The sequence below is a fragment of the Psammomys obesus genome, unplaced genomic scaffold (assembly GCF_907164565.1).
Source record: "Psammomys obesus unplaced genomic scaffold, mPsaObe1.curated_primary_1811, whole genome shotgun sequence".
Classification (NCBI taxonomy): Eukaryota; Metazoa; Chordata; class Mammalia; order Rodentia; family Muridae; genus Psammomys; species Psammomys obesus.
In genome coordinates, this window is record NW_026596057.1 from 13,749 (window position 1) to 29,057 (window position 15,309).

Below are 15,309 nucleotides of genomic sequence, written 5' to 3' on the forward strand. Positions count from 1 at the left end.
TTTTTCTTTTCCTCCTTCGTTGTTACCATCAGTCAATGTATATTGCTTGCTTGCTTAATGTGTGACTCTCTTCCTCCACCCATTAGTTTACTGGCTACAGGAGTGACTGCCTGTTTTGTTTACCACCACACACCTCAGACCCTAGTTCAGGGTCATGGCACTTGATAAAACACTTGATAAATATGTGTGGATTAAGTGCATTCTTTACTGTCTGAAATCAGAGCTCATTAGTCTGGAAAGTCTTTATAGAAGGTGATCCAGACCAGTGGTAGTGGCCTTTAATCCCAGCACTTGGGGAAGCAGAAGCAGGTGAATCTCTTAGTTTAAGAACAACCTGTTCTACAGAGTGACTTCCAGGACAGGCAGTACTACACAGAGAAACCCTGACTCAAAGCAAAATGAAAACCCACCCAGCCCCAAGTCGGGAGCCGTGACTCCAAGCGGCCGGTGGAGAGATGGCTTTTAGCAGGCCTTTACTAATGGCAGAGAACTTGCAAGTCCATCTCCTTTTGTTTGTGACAGCAGGTGGGATAGCTTGTGAGGGTCACACCTCCTCCTCAGGCTCCTGGTGGAAATTAAACATTGTTCTGAGATGTTTCTACTCTGGCTTAGAAACTCTACAATAAAAAGACAGGCCGACAGTTACTGCAGAAGAAGGCTGAAGATGATGCTCCAAGCATCCTGTCTCAACTCTTGTGTAAACAGGACACAAATAAGCAACTAGATACAATGTTGTGCAATGGGAGGAGCCAGAGGACAGGAAAGAGGGGAGGAGCTAGAGAAGAGGGCTGGAGGCAGAGGAGGCAGAGGAGGCAGGCAGAGCCGAGAGACTTGCTGCTGGCACAGCTTGCTGCAGCAGTCTGCCTTTTGCCATGGCTGTCGAGTCTGGACCTTTAAAAAATTTCCTGTGTGCTGTGTGTTTATTTTATTAATTTTAATCCTCACTCCCAACTCAAGAACTGTTCGACTCTGCTGGTGGGCTCCGGCAGCCCCCCAAACAACAAGCAAACAAACAAAAAGGTGGTCCAATCTCATTTTAAAACCGAGGAAGGTGTGCCCCAGAGAGATGAAACCACTTGACCGAGAACGTACGGCTAGTTGGTGTGACAGGCTTTTATGTATAGTCTGAGGGCATGCTCTAAAACATACTGTAGAGCTTGGCTTTATTTTGTGCTCAGTATTGGATCAGGGGTATCCCTTCCGTTCACAGAGGTCAAGATACCGCACTGGGCTGTGATCTTTCCGGGAAGAAAACAGCCGTTTATCCAGTAGGAGTTCTAACATCTATTTTTGAAAATTAGAAGTTTCAGCTGGGGCTGGAGGCCAGTAGTGCTGGTATTAGGCAGCTAGACAGGCATTAGCAGAGTTGGAAGCCATTGAGACCGGATCTCTCTCTTGTTATCAGCTTTGGACTCTCATTTACATATGAAAAGGTGAGACCTCAGAGTGATGCCCATTAAGGGAAAGTTGTTTTCCTCCAGGTCAAAGGAATACAATCTTAGGCAGGTACTTACAGATTTTCACTGCTAAATCTGCCCTCTTTTCCTGGTTCTAATTCAAAAGCATTCCTTTTCCTTTTCCTCCTCCTTTGTTTTGTTTTGTTGAGAAAAGGTCTTTCTGCAGAGCCCTGACTGACCTGGAACTCCCTCTGTAGTCCAGGCTGGCCTACAAACTCACAGGAATCCATCTGCCTCTGCCTCCTGAGTGCTGGGATTAAAGGCGTATGCCACTAAACCTGGTTCTTTTACTCTTTCGATCTTTAGATGCTGATGAGAGACCAAAAGATTAAAAATTAGCAGCTATTATTAATTAAGGCCTGAACTATGTGGGTGGAGAAGTCCAGCCATGCCCTGAGGGGAAGAACATGCCTTACTGCATTCTTTTCCCACCCACTAGAGATACAGTTGCTAGGAAACTGGCCCATTCCCCCCCCTAGGGAGGGACACCAGATCATTAATGGTCTGGGGACCTTCCTATAGCCAATCATTTCAAAATGCAGCATTTTGACCAATAGATGCTTGCCAGGCAGGAATCGCCCCTGCCTTGGGCTTGCTGGGAGGGACCAGAATCTTTAAATTATCCAACTAACCTGGGCACAGGGCTCTCAGCTCTCACCACTTCAGCGGTGGGCGCTGTGAGCCTGAGCTGCAGCTTGTAATTTGTAATAAAAAGATCCTCATGTGGTTTGCAATGGACTCGGCTCCTGGTGGTGGTCTTTTGGGGTATCGCGATTCGGGCACAACACTGACCAGAATCCTAGTGTGCTGCCCTTGACACTTGTCCTTCTTAGTGTTTTCTTGAAGACCTCCAGTCCCTTTTTATAGCTGCTTGCAGACCTCCATTGCTGACCTCCAAAGGCACGACTCTCTCCCTCCCCTGGCAGCTTCTGGCATTTGCAGTGGGTACAATACAGTCTGTGGCTTCTCTTCTAATAAAATCGTCCTTGAGTTTCCTTAAGCGTTTGCTTTCAGGTTCCTCTATTGAGGATACTGAGAACTTGCAAAAGGGAATTCTGAGTCCCTAGCTTGAAGAAAGCGAGGATTGGTCTCAAAAAGAGGAGAGAAGTGCGGGCTCTCCCAGGTGTTGCAAGGGTAGGGTGTTTCCGAATTCCATATGGCCGCAAGGTTAAGTTTGACTTCCTCAAAGGTAAACCGGTAAAAGAAGAACCCTGAGTTACCGAGCTAGGCTAAAGAAAAGGAATCGAAAAACAAGCAGCGTGCATTGGCCGGGAATCGAACCCGGGCCTCCCGCGTGGCAGGCGAGAATTCTACCACTGAACCACCAATGCCGAACGAGGAAAGGATTTGCTGTTCTCCTATTTCAGTTGGCCTCTGTTTCTCGTTGCATCTCCTAGGCAGTCATCCTCTTCGCATCAGTTTTGCAGACGCGACCTTCATGCTCCAAGAACCCGCTCTTTTAAAAACAAGCCCTCGGTGTTTACAGTTCTAGCTTGGAGGCTGTGGTTCTGTCTCGTGGCGGCACCCGCCCGGCTTCCCGGGGCAACCGGGCCGGGCGTCCGGCTGGCGCGCGCGGGGAACTGCCCTCGATGGGGCGCAGCCGCTCTGCGCTCCGCCTCTCCAGGTTGCTGGGGCCGAATCTTCTGCCCGAGTTAGCGGCTGGTCCTGGCTGAGCCACAGGGCCCCGTGGGCGGGGAGGGCGCACCATGCCCGCTACGTCGCCGATCTGGGTGGAGGCACCTTCGATGTCTGTCAGTCTGTCAATCCTTACTATCGAAAGGGTCAGACTAACTTTGTAACCTATGTGTCTTCTAAAGCCTGTAGTTTTGAGTTTTCGGTCCAGGTTAAGCTAAAGCCGCTTAGTACCTTTCCAGAGAACGGAGGGATGTGACCCTATCTGTGAGGACAGATGGAAAAAAAAAGCGAGCAAGCAATGACCTTCACTCAGCGAGAAGAACGACCAGACCCTTGTCTTCGAGAAGTAGGTGGTGGGGCTCAGTTTTCAGAAGTGTAAAGGGCTGGAGTAGATGCTGAAGGAGGCATGTGAAGGAAATCCACAAGGCTATATACAAGGTATCTTTCTTTAAAATTAATTTGTATTTAAAAAAGTTTTACTTATATTATTTTTAACTGTGTGTGAAGGAGACAAAGGTATGTGCACATGAGTGCTGGTGCCCTTGGAGGCCAGAGGTACAGGATCCCCCTGGAAGTGGAGTTTCAAGGTGTTGTGAGTCGCCTGATATCGGCACCGAGAACCTAACTCAGGTCCTGTGTAACAGCAGTATTCAGTCTTAGCTGCACCTCCAGCCCCTAAAGCAACGTTAAAACAGAAAAAAATATTTGCATAGAAATGGATGGGCTTCAGGCCTGGAGAGACGGACCGGTGGTTAAAAGCACCTGCTGCTCATGCGGAGGTTCAGATCCCAGCACCCACATGACAACCTACAACTGTCTCAACCCCAGATGCAGGAGATCTGAGGCCCTTTTCTGGCCTCACAGGCACCAGACACATGTGGCCCAGAGATAAACATTAAGGCAAAACATTGATATGCATTTTTTTTTTTTAAAGAAAGTAACGGGCTTCATTGTGCCATTCTACTTTCTCCTCACTCGCTACTCTGAACTTCCTTCCTTAAGCTCCCTCTTGCCTTCAGTTGGTGCCCTTTCTTCTCATAGTTAGTTTCCCCTTCTGCTTTCTTGTCACTCTATTTAATTGTGCTTTCCCCCATTTCCCTTAAGATCCTTTTTCCTGTTTCATGTTCCCCTTTCTAGTTTTGTGAAGCGCGCGCGCACACACACACACACACACACACACACATCAACTTATTATATTCAAGATTTCTATATGGGGAACACAGCACTTAAGTGGAAAATTTTAAGGTGGACACATGGAGAAAATATGGCAGTGTGAAGATTGTGCTAGAAAAGGAATATGGACTTTCTCTGACATGAACTCAGTGGCTGGCTCTTGACCTCCCCACCCCTGAGGGAGGAGCAGCCTTGATAGACCAAAGAGGAGGACATTGCAGCCAGTCCTGAAGAGACCTGATAAGCTAGGGTCAGATGGAAGAGGAGGAGGACCTCCCCTATCAATAGATTTAGAGAGGGGTATGGGAGGAGATGAGGGAGGGAGGGTGGGGTTGAGAGGGAATGAGGAAGGGGACTAGAGCTGGGATACAAAGTAAATAACCTGTGATTAATATAAAAAAATAAAATTTAATAAAAACTTTAAAATAAAATAAATGTTTTAAGCTGGAAAAAAGAAAGAAAGAAAGAAAGAAAGAAAAAGAAAGAAAGAAAGAAAGAAAGAAAGAAAGAAAGAAAGAAAGAAAGAAAAGGGATATGGTGTTCATATACAACCTTAAGGTAAAAATTACATATTGGAAGTTTAGTTTGTCAGCATCGATTACACTAATAAATAGTTTGTTATTGTTTTGTTTGTTTGTGTGGGTTTTTTTTTTGCTTGTTTTTAATTTTCTTTAATTTTATGTGTATCAGTGTTTTGTTTGCTTGTATGTCTGTGTGAGACTGTCAGATCTTGGAGTTACAGACAGGTGTGGTTTGCCATATGGGGCTGGGATTTGAACCCTGGCCCTCTGGTCAGTGCCCCTAACTGATGAGCCATCTCTCCAGACCCCTGTTCTGGCATTTTTGAGATAGGGTCTCAGTACGTTGTCCAGCTCACACAGCTCCTCCTGAGTGCTTACACTAAAGCCGTGGGCCGCCAGGCTGGACCTGTCCACATGCTTGTTTCTTAATCAGCTCATTCCATTGTCCTTTTGGAATCAAGACCACCCAAGGCTTTAGGTGTGTTAGAGTAGGTCTAGGGAGGTTAACTAAACTTAGGCTGATTCCACCTTTGTGAGGGAAACAGCTGGTTTCATCTGGTTTCTGCTAATGTGAGGACAAGATCAACACTAGACTGCCGGGCTTTTCAGCTCTGTCATAAACTACTGTGCAGATTAAACTCTCCAAACTGCAATGTTCCTGTCTATGCAGTGGGAACGGTGATCCTAGCATTCCTTTGTATAGCTGTGAGGCCTCACTAGGTGTAAAATGCGAAGAAGGGTAGGCATTTAACATACTGTTGGCAAACATCAGCTGTTACTAGTTGTTATTCCTTGAGTACCAGTTAGGTGACAGATGTTTGGTGTACTCAACTCATGCACTATCACGAGGCACTAGTATTATTATTACACACAGTACAAGTGTGGAGGCCAGAGGACAACTCCGTGGAGCTGGTTCTCCCCTTCTGCCTTTAGGTAGTTTTAAGATAGAACTCAGGCTTGTGTCCTGAGCCGTCTCGCCAACCTCTTATTTTACCTAGAGATGAATATTCTAAAGTAGAAAGAGGTCAGATGAGTTATTCACGGTCACCTAGTCATTATGGGAACAGAGGGAGGGTCAGCTTGACTTAAAGGCCCATTCTCAAGTGACTGAAATTGGGAAATATTCTCCTGCTCAGCTGTCCCTGCCACTCAAGCAAATGACAAGGATAAGCTTGCACGGCTTCGTTCCCAATTCATCCATCCCACCTCTATGTATCTCAGGAGCTGGGGATTCTCTTCCGGTTCAGAAGGGACAATGAGCTTGCCCAGAGCGATCCTAAATTCTATTTGAGTGGGTAATAAACTCTTGCTGATGGACAGGAGGCAGCCACAGTGCCTGGATGTCATTTCACATTTTTAACCGCGTTTGTTGGCCTGCACTTCACCCAAGTGTTTTACAATCCGGCTTTACACTAAGAGAAACTGCAAAAAGAAGAAAAGAAAAGAAAAAAGAGAAAAGAAAAGAAAAGCATTGAAGAAAGATAGAGTTGCATGTACCAATCCTGTCTCCCTTTTCTTTCTTTTCAACTTACATTAACCTCTTCAACGTGTTCACCCACAGACAGGATGAGTATGCAATATTCCGGAGTTTCTTAGCATTTCAACAATGTGCCTTTCTCTTTTAATTTTGAAAACGTGTATATTTCTTGTAAACAAAAACACCTCAGATCCTCCCAAGGAGGTCCTACTAATTTTCTATAACAAGATTTAAACAAATTAAGTTCCAAATCTGTTTTGTTGTTATTGTTGTTTTGGTTTGGTTTTTTGTTTTTTTTTTGAGACAGGTTTTCTCTGTGTAGCCTTAGCTGTCCTAGAACTCACAGAGATCTGCCTGCCTCTGCCTCTGCCTCTCTAAGTGCTGGAATTAAAGTCATGGCCACCACCAGGCTCCAAATCTGTTTTTAAGCAGTTACTGACGGTTTGGGTTAAGTTTCTTTAAAAAGTGTTTATTATATGATCAGCCATTATGGATCCTTAGGTTGTACGACAGTCTTACTGCCGAGTCCTGGCACGGCCTTAGGGACTGACCCGACAGGGGGAGACAGCAAGGGGATGAGGAAACAACAAATACGCACAGGCACATGGACTCCTACAACAGCTGTTGTCAAGTGGACGAGGGTCTTCGACGGAGAGACCACCGCGCCCGGGGAACTCGGTGTTCATTATACACAGCTGAAGAGTGTGTGTGTGGGGGGTCATCGCACCCAGCTGAACAAGGAGACGAGTCTCTGTCGGGGACGGCCTTCAGGCCTCAGACAGCGAGAGGAGAGCGCTATGGCAGACGTTTTCCACACACACTGTCACTGTGCACGCTCACACAGAGAAAGGCTTTGCTGTTCCCGTGAGCACCGCTCTCCCACGGCCCTTGACACGGCCTCGTCCACATCAACAGCGAGCGTTCACCCGGGGCTTCCCGCACCCCTGTCGTCTTACTTTGATTGTTGTAGTTACAACCATGTTTCCCTAGTTCTTCCAAACAGAACAAATTAAGTCAGCACAGATGTTCATTATTAAGCAACCAGACGCCGCCGAGGGTACTTTCTTGTCTTAGTCCCAGCTTCTCCTCATAGGCAATGACTTTCAGGGTCCCCCCTCCCCCCGCCAGTAATTTCAGATTAATAAAAGAATTGCAAAGACACTATGGAAAATTACTTCATTTCTCCCAGTCAACTTCCTTTAATGTTAAGGTGTTACATAAGCATGAAACACTTAGGCTGGAGAAAAGGTCACTAGAAAACCACTACTGATTAAGCTGTTGGTTTCATTGAGGCCTCGAATCTTCCCACGAATGTGTCCTTTCCCTGTTTCAGAAACCAATGCTGGGTTTCATATTACACCGCTTCATCATGCCTCCTGAACTCTGTAGACTCTGACAAATTACACAGTCTTATTTTTCATGATCTTTGCATTTTTAAAGACAGGCCAGGCGTTTTATAAATGGTCTCTTCATTCTGACTTTTAAAAAAAGTTATTCTTACTTATGCACATTTGTGAGCATCCACCTGAGGAGGCCGGACAAGGGAACTTCTGCATCCCCAGAGCTGCTGGTGAGCTGTCCAGTGGGGGCACTGGCCACCAGTCTCGGGTGCCCTGGGACAGCGGCGCGCTCTCTGACAGGCGGAGCCACGTCTGCAGCCCTCAGCTGTTTGCTTTTAAAATACTTTTTAAGTAAATTTATTCTCTTATAGGACATGTCAGCACTCAACAGGCAGAGAGGAGGGTGCCTGTGGTTTTGAGGCCAGCCTGGTCTACCTCGCAAGGTCTAGGCCAGCCAGAACTGTACGGCGAGATTCAATTTATAAACAAACAAACAGGTTCCTTGATGATTTCATATACCCATAGAGTGCATTTTGATTATTGCCATCCAAATGGTCTGTTATTTTTAACATCATTTATTTATCTTTTGAGAACTTCATACATGCATACACACTATCTTTATCCTATGCCTTCTGAAGATTCCCCTCCTATCATCTTCAACAGCCCCTGACACAATCCCCCTCCAATCTCCATGTCCTCTCTCTCTCTCTCTGCCTGAGTCCAGTTAGGACAGTCTGCTAGAACTTGACTGATCTTGTTGGTGTGGTTCTGTTCAGGTAACCACAGCTACTGTGAGTTCTTGAGTGCCATGTCATGCCCAGAGGACAATTTTACAGCACCCCTCCTGTTCTCCAGCTCTTACATTCTTTCTGCCTCCTCTTCCTCGAGTTCCCTTAATCTTGAGGGGTTGATACAGAGGTCCTACTGAGGGATGAACATTCACCAGTCACACGTTTTCAGCGTTTTGACCAGTTTTGAGTCTCTGCATAAACTGTGGCCCGTTGCAGAAAGAACCTTCTCTTGCCTAAGTTGAGAGCAGCTCCAACCTATGTTTATAAACATAAGTATTTAGATGGCATTTTGACACATCCACTTAGTAAACAATAATAGGAGGTCCTCCTAGGGCCTGTGGCCCCCAAGTCATGGGCTTTGGCCAGGATTACAGTACCAGGAATGAATTTCCTGTGGAGCAGGACTCACATCTAATCTAAAAGTGGTTGGCTACCCCATGACTGTCATGCCATTAGTGTACAGTGATCACCTCTCCCTCTCTCTCTCTCTCTCTCTCTCTCTCTCTCTCTCTCTCTCGGTTATTTGAGTCAGGGTTTCTTCACGTAGCCCCGGCTGTCTTGGAATTGTCTCCATAGACCCGGCTGATCTCAAACTCACAGAGATCCCCCTGCCTCTGCCTCTCAAGTGCTGGGATCAAAGGCATGTGCCACCACTGCCTGGATAGAGCACATCTGTCTTAAAACAAAACTTTAGCTGTGTATACAGGTGTGTCTGTGTGGCCTGAATAACACCTCCGAGCAACTGGAAAGCTAACAATCAGGGAGGAAATTTCTTGTCGGCTCAAGATTAATTTTGAATGTCCTGAAGCTATAGCATGTGTGTCTTCGGCAACGGGGTCCTGCCGTAGCATGGTGGACAACCAAGAGGGGTGGCAGTAGTCTCTGGGGCCTTGCTGACTAATAACTCACAGAGAGTCTATCCCTGACTTTCATTTTAAAATTTTTATTTAAAGACCCGTGTCTTTAAATATATATATATATATAAATATATATATATATATTTTTTTTCATGACATGATTGATGCTTTTGTGGGGAATAACATAGAGATGAAAGTACTCGAGCCATCACCTTACAGATCATAGGTGATCTACTTTACTGCTTGGCTCATGTTTCTTTTAAGAACTTGCTGAATGTCTAACATCTAATGTACATACTATGGTTTTCACAGCAGTTTTCTCTCCTTTGTTTTAAGCATAGTGGCTGACATGTTGGAAATGCTGAAACGAGGCAGAGTGAAAGGCAGCCTCTTGAGAAGCCCGGGAATGGGCGCCTCCACATCAGCTTCATCCTGTGAAGAGGACAGGCCAGCTCTTCTGCAGCTTTAATAAACATTCCAGTTACCTGGGAGTCTTGTGAGAGGCAGTCAGCTGGCCTGAGACTATCTCACTCCATCAATTCTTATATCCATTTTACTAGGATTGAGACTAAGAGAGATCAAATGCTTTTCCGAGAGTCATAGCCTCGGCAAACTTTAATAAACCTATCTAAAGGTTTTCCCATCCTCCAAGTGATGGTCAACTTCTTTTCATTTTTTTAATTTTAATTTTTCCAAGACAGGGTTTCCCTGTGTAGCCTTGGCTGTCCTGAACTCGCTCTCTAGAGCTGACTGCCCTCGAACTCACAGAGATTCCCCTGTCCCTGCCTCCCCGAGTGCTGGGATTACATGCATGCACCACCACAGGCTGAAGAATTTTCATTTTCTTTTCAATTTTCCAAAAGCTATACCTTAAATACCGTTAGTGCTCAGCTGTGATGGGAAAGTAACAGGACTAAAGAAAAAAAAAAAAAAAAAGTTGAGCATTTGTCAGAAGTGGGATTCGAACCCACGCCTCCAGGGGAGACTGCGACCTGAACGCAGCGCCTTAGACCGCTCGGCCATCCTGACACGCTGAACAGCTGTTTTCTATTCTGTCTTATAAGATCACAAACGGCGATGACGCAGCCCTCATCCATGTTTCTCTTACAGACTCCCCGGAACGCTTTCGCGGAGCGGGAAAAGTGACAGCGGCCGACACCCTTTCCTCTCTCCTGCTCGTCACTCTGGGCCTTCCGTCTCTTGAGAGGGCGGAGCCAGGCCGCAGAGGACCCCGGACCGGTCCGTCCGCGGGGCACGCTGGGAGCTGCCCGGCGGGGCCGGATGCAAGCGGAGCCGGAGCCGGGAGCGTCGGGCCGTGAGCAGGAGAGGCGAACGGGCCACGACGGTCTCACATTGGGAAGGGAAAAGAGAGCCCGAGCGCGTCCTGCGTTGGTGGTATAGTGGTGAGCATAGCTGCCTTCCAAGCAGTTGACCCGGGTTCGATTCCCGGCCAACGCAGACCCGTTTTTGAGCCTTTGGGAACAGGCCGGCGCGCGTGAGAAGCACATTTTGAAACCGTGTTTTAAATTGGAGTCACTGAGATGAATAACCCATGAAGCGCCAATGGCTGCGCGCTTCGGCCACCGAAGCCCTTTCAGGCGGGAGGCAGGCGCACGTGTGTTTTTTTATTTATCGCATGTTTAGGAAATCCCTAGAGAAACTGTCTGTCCTTCCTGATGAAGGCTGAGTGGAGAGCACATTACAGACCTCGAAGACTAGGAAAAGGTAGTGATTTCCACGTTGGCTAATGCCGAAACGATGCTTCGAAGGGGCACCGGCAGACGGGTAACGCTTGCACCTCCGCGCTCCAGCGTCCCTGCGTGGAAGCCGGCTTCGCGCACCTCTGGGGAACAGCAGTAGCGCACACCTACCCTCCTTAAGCACCTACTTCAGGTGCCTCGTCGCGGCGCTCCTCGTTAGTATAGTGGTGAGTATCCCCGCCTGTCACGCGGGAGACCGGGGTTCGATTCCCCGACGGGGAGGCTGGTGTCATCCTTTTATACAGTTTTAGCCGAACAGCGGTGAGACGTTGAGAGGCGGCGGCTCTCCAGTAAACGCAGTGACGTAAACCTGCCTGTCCGAGCTCCTCTCCCGGGCCACGCTGCAAGAACCTAGCCCAGGAGCAGCACGGGGTCTGGAGGGTCTGGAGGTCTGGCTAGTTGTTGGCAGTTTTAAATCACCAGGGGAGAGTCCGCCTCGGTTCCTCTGGACTTTAATCGGATCCACGAGCCCCGACACCCTCTGCAGGGGGATAGGGTCCTGCCAAGGAGGAAAGCGCTTCGTGCAGGCCGGCCTCGCGTTGCTCCATCCTCCATCCTCGGAGGCCCCGCTTCCGGCCTTCCTTTTAATCACTTCAGTGTGTTAAGCTACACACGACTCCGTAATTAGGCTGACACATTTGTGTCTGAGCACTTGCGTCATTTCCAGTGGATTTTCCCCCCTATCTCCCCTAAGGGGTGCGTGCGTGCGTGCGTGCGTGTGTGTGTGTGTGTGAGATTGTACCTATTTTGAACGGTTGACTTGAGCATAAATGATTATATGGCACATAATACATGCTCATTTTGGGAGAAAAGAGAATCGTTTTCCTGTAGTACCTACTCCTCGCAGAAAAATAGTCAACAAACGAAAGCCACACCACCCCCATCACGCCCCTGTTCCCATTCTGCCGAATATTTCTCCGGCATATTCGTGCTCGCAGTGCTGGGAATAGAGCCCAGGGTCTCCCGCAGGCCAAATGCTCTGCGCTAAGCTGCATCTCCAGCTCCCTCGGGCTTTTTGGGGTGTGTGTGTGTGTGTGTGTGTGTGTGTGTGTGTGTGTGTGTGTGTGTCACGTTTTGAAAATAAAGTTGGGATAAAATTTGAGCATCTTGCTTGCTCTTTGACGAGGCTCTTTTTACAGCTGCCTCGGGTTTGCAGCGAAGCTGGGAGAGGGTAACCGAGATTCTTGTTTGCCCCGATGCTCCCACGCCTGTGGCCTCTCCGTCACACGTCATAAGCACCCCAAAGGCGTCGTTTCCGTAGCTCATTCGGTGTTGTACATCTCAGGAGTTTTCGCGTAAAACTTAGTGTCTGTTTACTGTATATATATATAAAAAAAAAACCCCAAAAACCCCAACACATGTCTTAGAGTATCACCTCTGATTAGGTTAAGGCTGAAGGAAAGAATCTAAGGTGGTGGTTAAGTTGTGGGGCGTTTCCTGCCGCGTTGGCTTTCTTTGTCAGTCTCTTTGTTGTTGTTTTCCTCTTTAAATGCTTTCTCTTCTTCTCTTCTGCTCCCCTTGGACGGCTCTCACAGGCACCATGGCAGGCAGGCAGGGCAGGGGCACTGGAGCCATGGCAGAGAGCTTACATCTAGATTCACAAGCACAACCAGGAGAAAGGCAGGCACTGGGCGTAGGCAGCCTTCTGGACCCTCAAAACCCACCCCGCGAGGACAGGCCTCCCCCAACCCAGCCGCCTCTTCACACGTCATTCAGACCCCCACACAGCGCAGAGACAGTGTCAGCGGGAAGGTCACGCGTGGCAGATTATACGGGTATAAAGGACTCAATAATAACGACAAATTGTATGTGTTTGCACGTTTGCACGCGTGGGTCATCCGGACCAGCCACGTTTCCGAGCAAAAGCAACCTTCCTCCCAAGCCCTCGGGATTTTCCGGAGAGCCTCGGCGGTGGCGTCCTTCCGAACCCCGCGCGCGGGGACGTGTCGTCCGTTCCCCTGTCAATCTCGGCCCCAGCGTTCGGCAGGCGGAGGCGACCGACGTGTCCTTCGGTAAAGCCTGACTTGACAGCGCCACCGAGCATCACCTGTCTCTGTGGCGCAATCGGTTAGCGCGTTCGGCTGTTAACCGAAAGGTTGGTGGTTCGAGCCCACCCAGGGACGGGGACGATCTTTTCTTTTTTTTTTTCCGTGCACCTCGCATTCCCGAAATTTGTCCTTCGAGTAACTCAAAGCTAACGTCAGCTACCCGCCAGGAGCCCAGCGTCTGACCTTCCTAACGCGGTGGTCTAGAAACACCTCAGCCCAAGTTTTTTTTTTGCTAGCAGTGTCTGGAAGCTAATCCGCTTTCGCAAACACGGTTGCTCGTTCACCGCTGAAATTGCATCAGAAAGCAGACACCCACCCTGTGGGGGTTTGGACGTTTGGTGCCTGGCTTCCTTCGCATTCCCTGACTTCTGACTCCTGGATCCCTCCCTGACTGCGGGCTCGTGGAGCGTCCGCGTTGGCTCAGGTGCCTCCGCCTTGCCCCTCTCACTTCCTCTTTGATCTCATCGCCATTAGCCCCCGGCTCCCGGAGCTGCCCCAGAATCTGTTCAGCGTGAGCTGGCGCCGTCCGACGCCGTCTCTTCAGCTGGGGTATCAGCGTCTCACACCGAGGGGCCCCAGCTCCCTCCCTTCTCCCTCACTGGCTCTGTGAGATCCAGCAGGCAGAACCACACCTCCTGACCTCGCCAGCTTAGGGGCGGCTGGATGGAGAAGGAGACTGAGTTGTTCGCCTCATCTTCTCAGCACCTGCGTTCACTGCTGGCACTTTGCAGGTGGGAAGGCGAGCACAGGGGGCATTTTACCACCCCGGGACCCCACCTCGGTCTTGGGTTGTGCACATACACACACTCTCTTCCTATAATGCAGCGGACACCCTGGTGCCCGCACCGCGGCACGCTTACCCCTCTCCAAGCAACGCTTGGAGTGATCCGAGAACCCTCCCGCCCCAACCTGCACTGCGCCATACATACTCCATCTCTGAATAATCACATAAGTCTCCCCAACCCTGGCAACAATCCAATTTAGATAGTTTCTATTACTGCAGTGTATTTCCATTGTACCCGGATGTGCAGAGCAGAAGAATTTGACCCAGCTTGAATTGGGTTGGGGTACATGCCAGCCTCCTTTAGCGACCTTTTAGGGAGACTCCCCTACTTACCAATCTTTTGCCTAGACACAATCGATAGTGCATATGACTAGAATCAGCTGTATTATGGGAAGGGACATAGGAACTGAAAAGCTGATTTTTATAGTCCCAATGTAATTCTTACTTGTAATTCGGACTACTACGACTTTGGTCAACAAACGTCTTCACCCTGCGGCCATTCCTTTCTGTGGACTGGTGGTGGACTCTTAGCACGTTTTCCCAAGTCAGATCCTAAGCCGGCTGCATTTAGCGTAGCACAGGTCCCCTGCTGCTTTCTTTTCAACTCCACCCCCCCCCCCCCCCCCCCCACCCACACTGGCCCAGAACTGACCAATGCCCTGGGCCAACGCATCAAGACGTTTCAATATGACATCCTATTCAGACCGTTTTCAGTTCTGACGGAGCCTCCCCCAAACAAGGCTCACGTCAAACAAGGCTCACTACTAGTACATTTAGCTGTGGCTTCCGGTCTAGGATGAGTCGTCTCTCCAGCTCCCTGCTCTGCTCTTCACAATTAAAAAAAAAAAAAAGAAAGAAAAGAAACGTTTTTAACTTGTAGCTGGAGAGATGGCTCAGCGGTTCAGAGCACTTCTTACAGAGGCCCTCGGTTCAGTTCCCAGCACCCATTAGTGGCGAACAACCATCCGTAACTCCAGTTCTAGGGGACAGGACACCCTCTTCTGACCTCTGACGACACCAGGCAGGCATGTATGTGCGGACTTACGTGAAGACAAAATGCTCATACACACAAAGTTAAATAAACCTGAAAGGTTATTTGACAGCTTCAGATATGCATCCGATAAATATATTTCGGTCATTCTCCAAAGGAGAAAATGCAGGCATGACCGGCAGCCAGCATGGCTGGCACGCCGTGCTTTTAAATAAGAGGCCTCACAGGCCATGCCTCAGACGCCAGAACACTGAGTCCTGAAGCAGCAGGAGTAGCTGGTAGCTGGCCTTCGGTGCACTCTCCAGGTCTTCCGCATAGAGACGGGAGCGGTATGAGCTCTCACTGTCCAACCTGAGGTCGTGTGCTAACCAATCACACTTGATTTGCCTTCCACTGTGTAAGAGGTTGCTCTGTGCAATGAAGCAGACGCTGATTTCTGAAACTGGTTCTGAAGGGGTCCGCCTCTGCACCCTTT

General features: G+C 48.7%; 5 non-coding genes across 5 annotated transcripts; 3 read left to right on the forward strand and 2 right to left on the reverse strand.

Moving 5' to 3' along the window:
• Nucleotides 1-2,717: 2,717 nt before the first annotated feature.
• Nucleotides 2,718-2,788, reverse strand: Trnag-gcc (transfer RNA glycine (anticodon GCC)). Its single transcript has one exon. It is a non-coding gene; the product is annotated as a tRNA-Gly (tRNA).
• Nucleotides 2,789-10,197: 7,409 nt separating this feature from the next.
• On the reverse strand, nucleotides 10,198-10,280 carry Trnal-cag (transfer RNA leucine (anticodon CAG)). Its single transcript has one exon. It is a non-coding gene; the product is annotated as a tRNA-Leu (tRNA).
• A 357-nt stretch (nucleotides 10,281-10,637) lies between these two features.
• Nucleotides 10,638-10,709, forward strand: Trnag-ucc (transfer RNA glycine (anticodon UCC)). The gene has a single exon. It is a non-coding gene; the product is annotated as a tRNA-Gly (tRNA).
• Nucleotides 10,710-11,161: 452 nt separating this feature from the next.
• Nucleotides 11,162-11,233, forward strand: Trnad-guc (transfer RNA aspartic acid (anticodon GUC)). The gene has a single exon. It is a non-coding gene; the product is annotated as a tRNA-Asp (tRNA).
• A 1,827-nt stretch (nucleotides 11,234-13,060) lies between these two features.
• On the forward strand, nucleotides 13,061-13,134 carry Trnan-guu (transfer RNA asparagine (anticodon GUU)). Its single transcript has one exon. It is a non-coding gene; the product is annotated as a tRNA-Asn (tRNA).
• The last annotated feature ends 2,175 nt before the right edge of the window (nucleotides 13,135-15,309 follow it).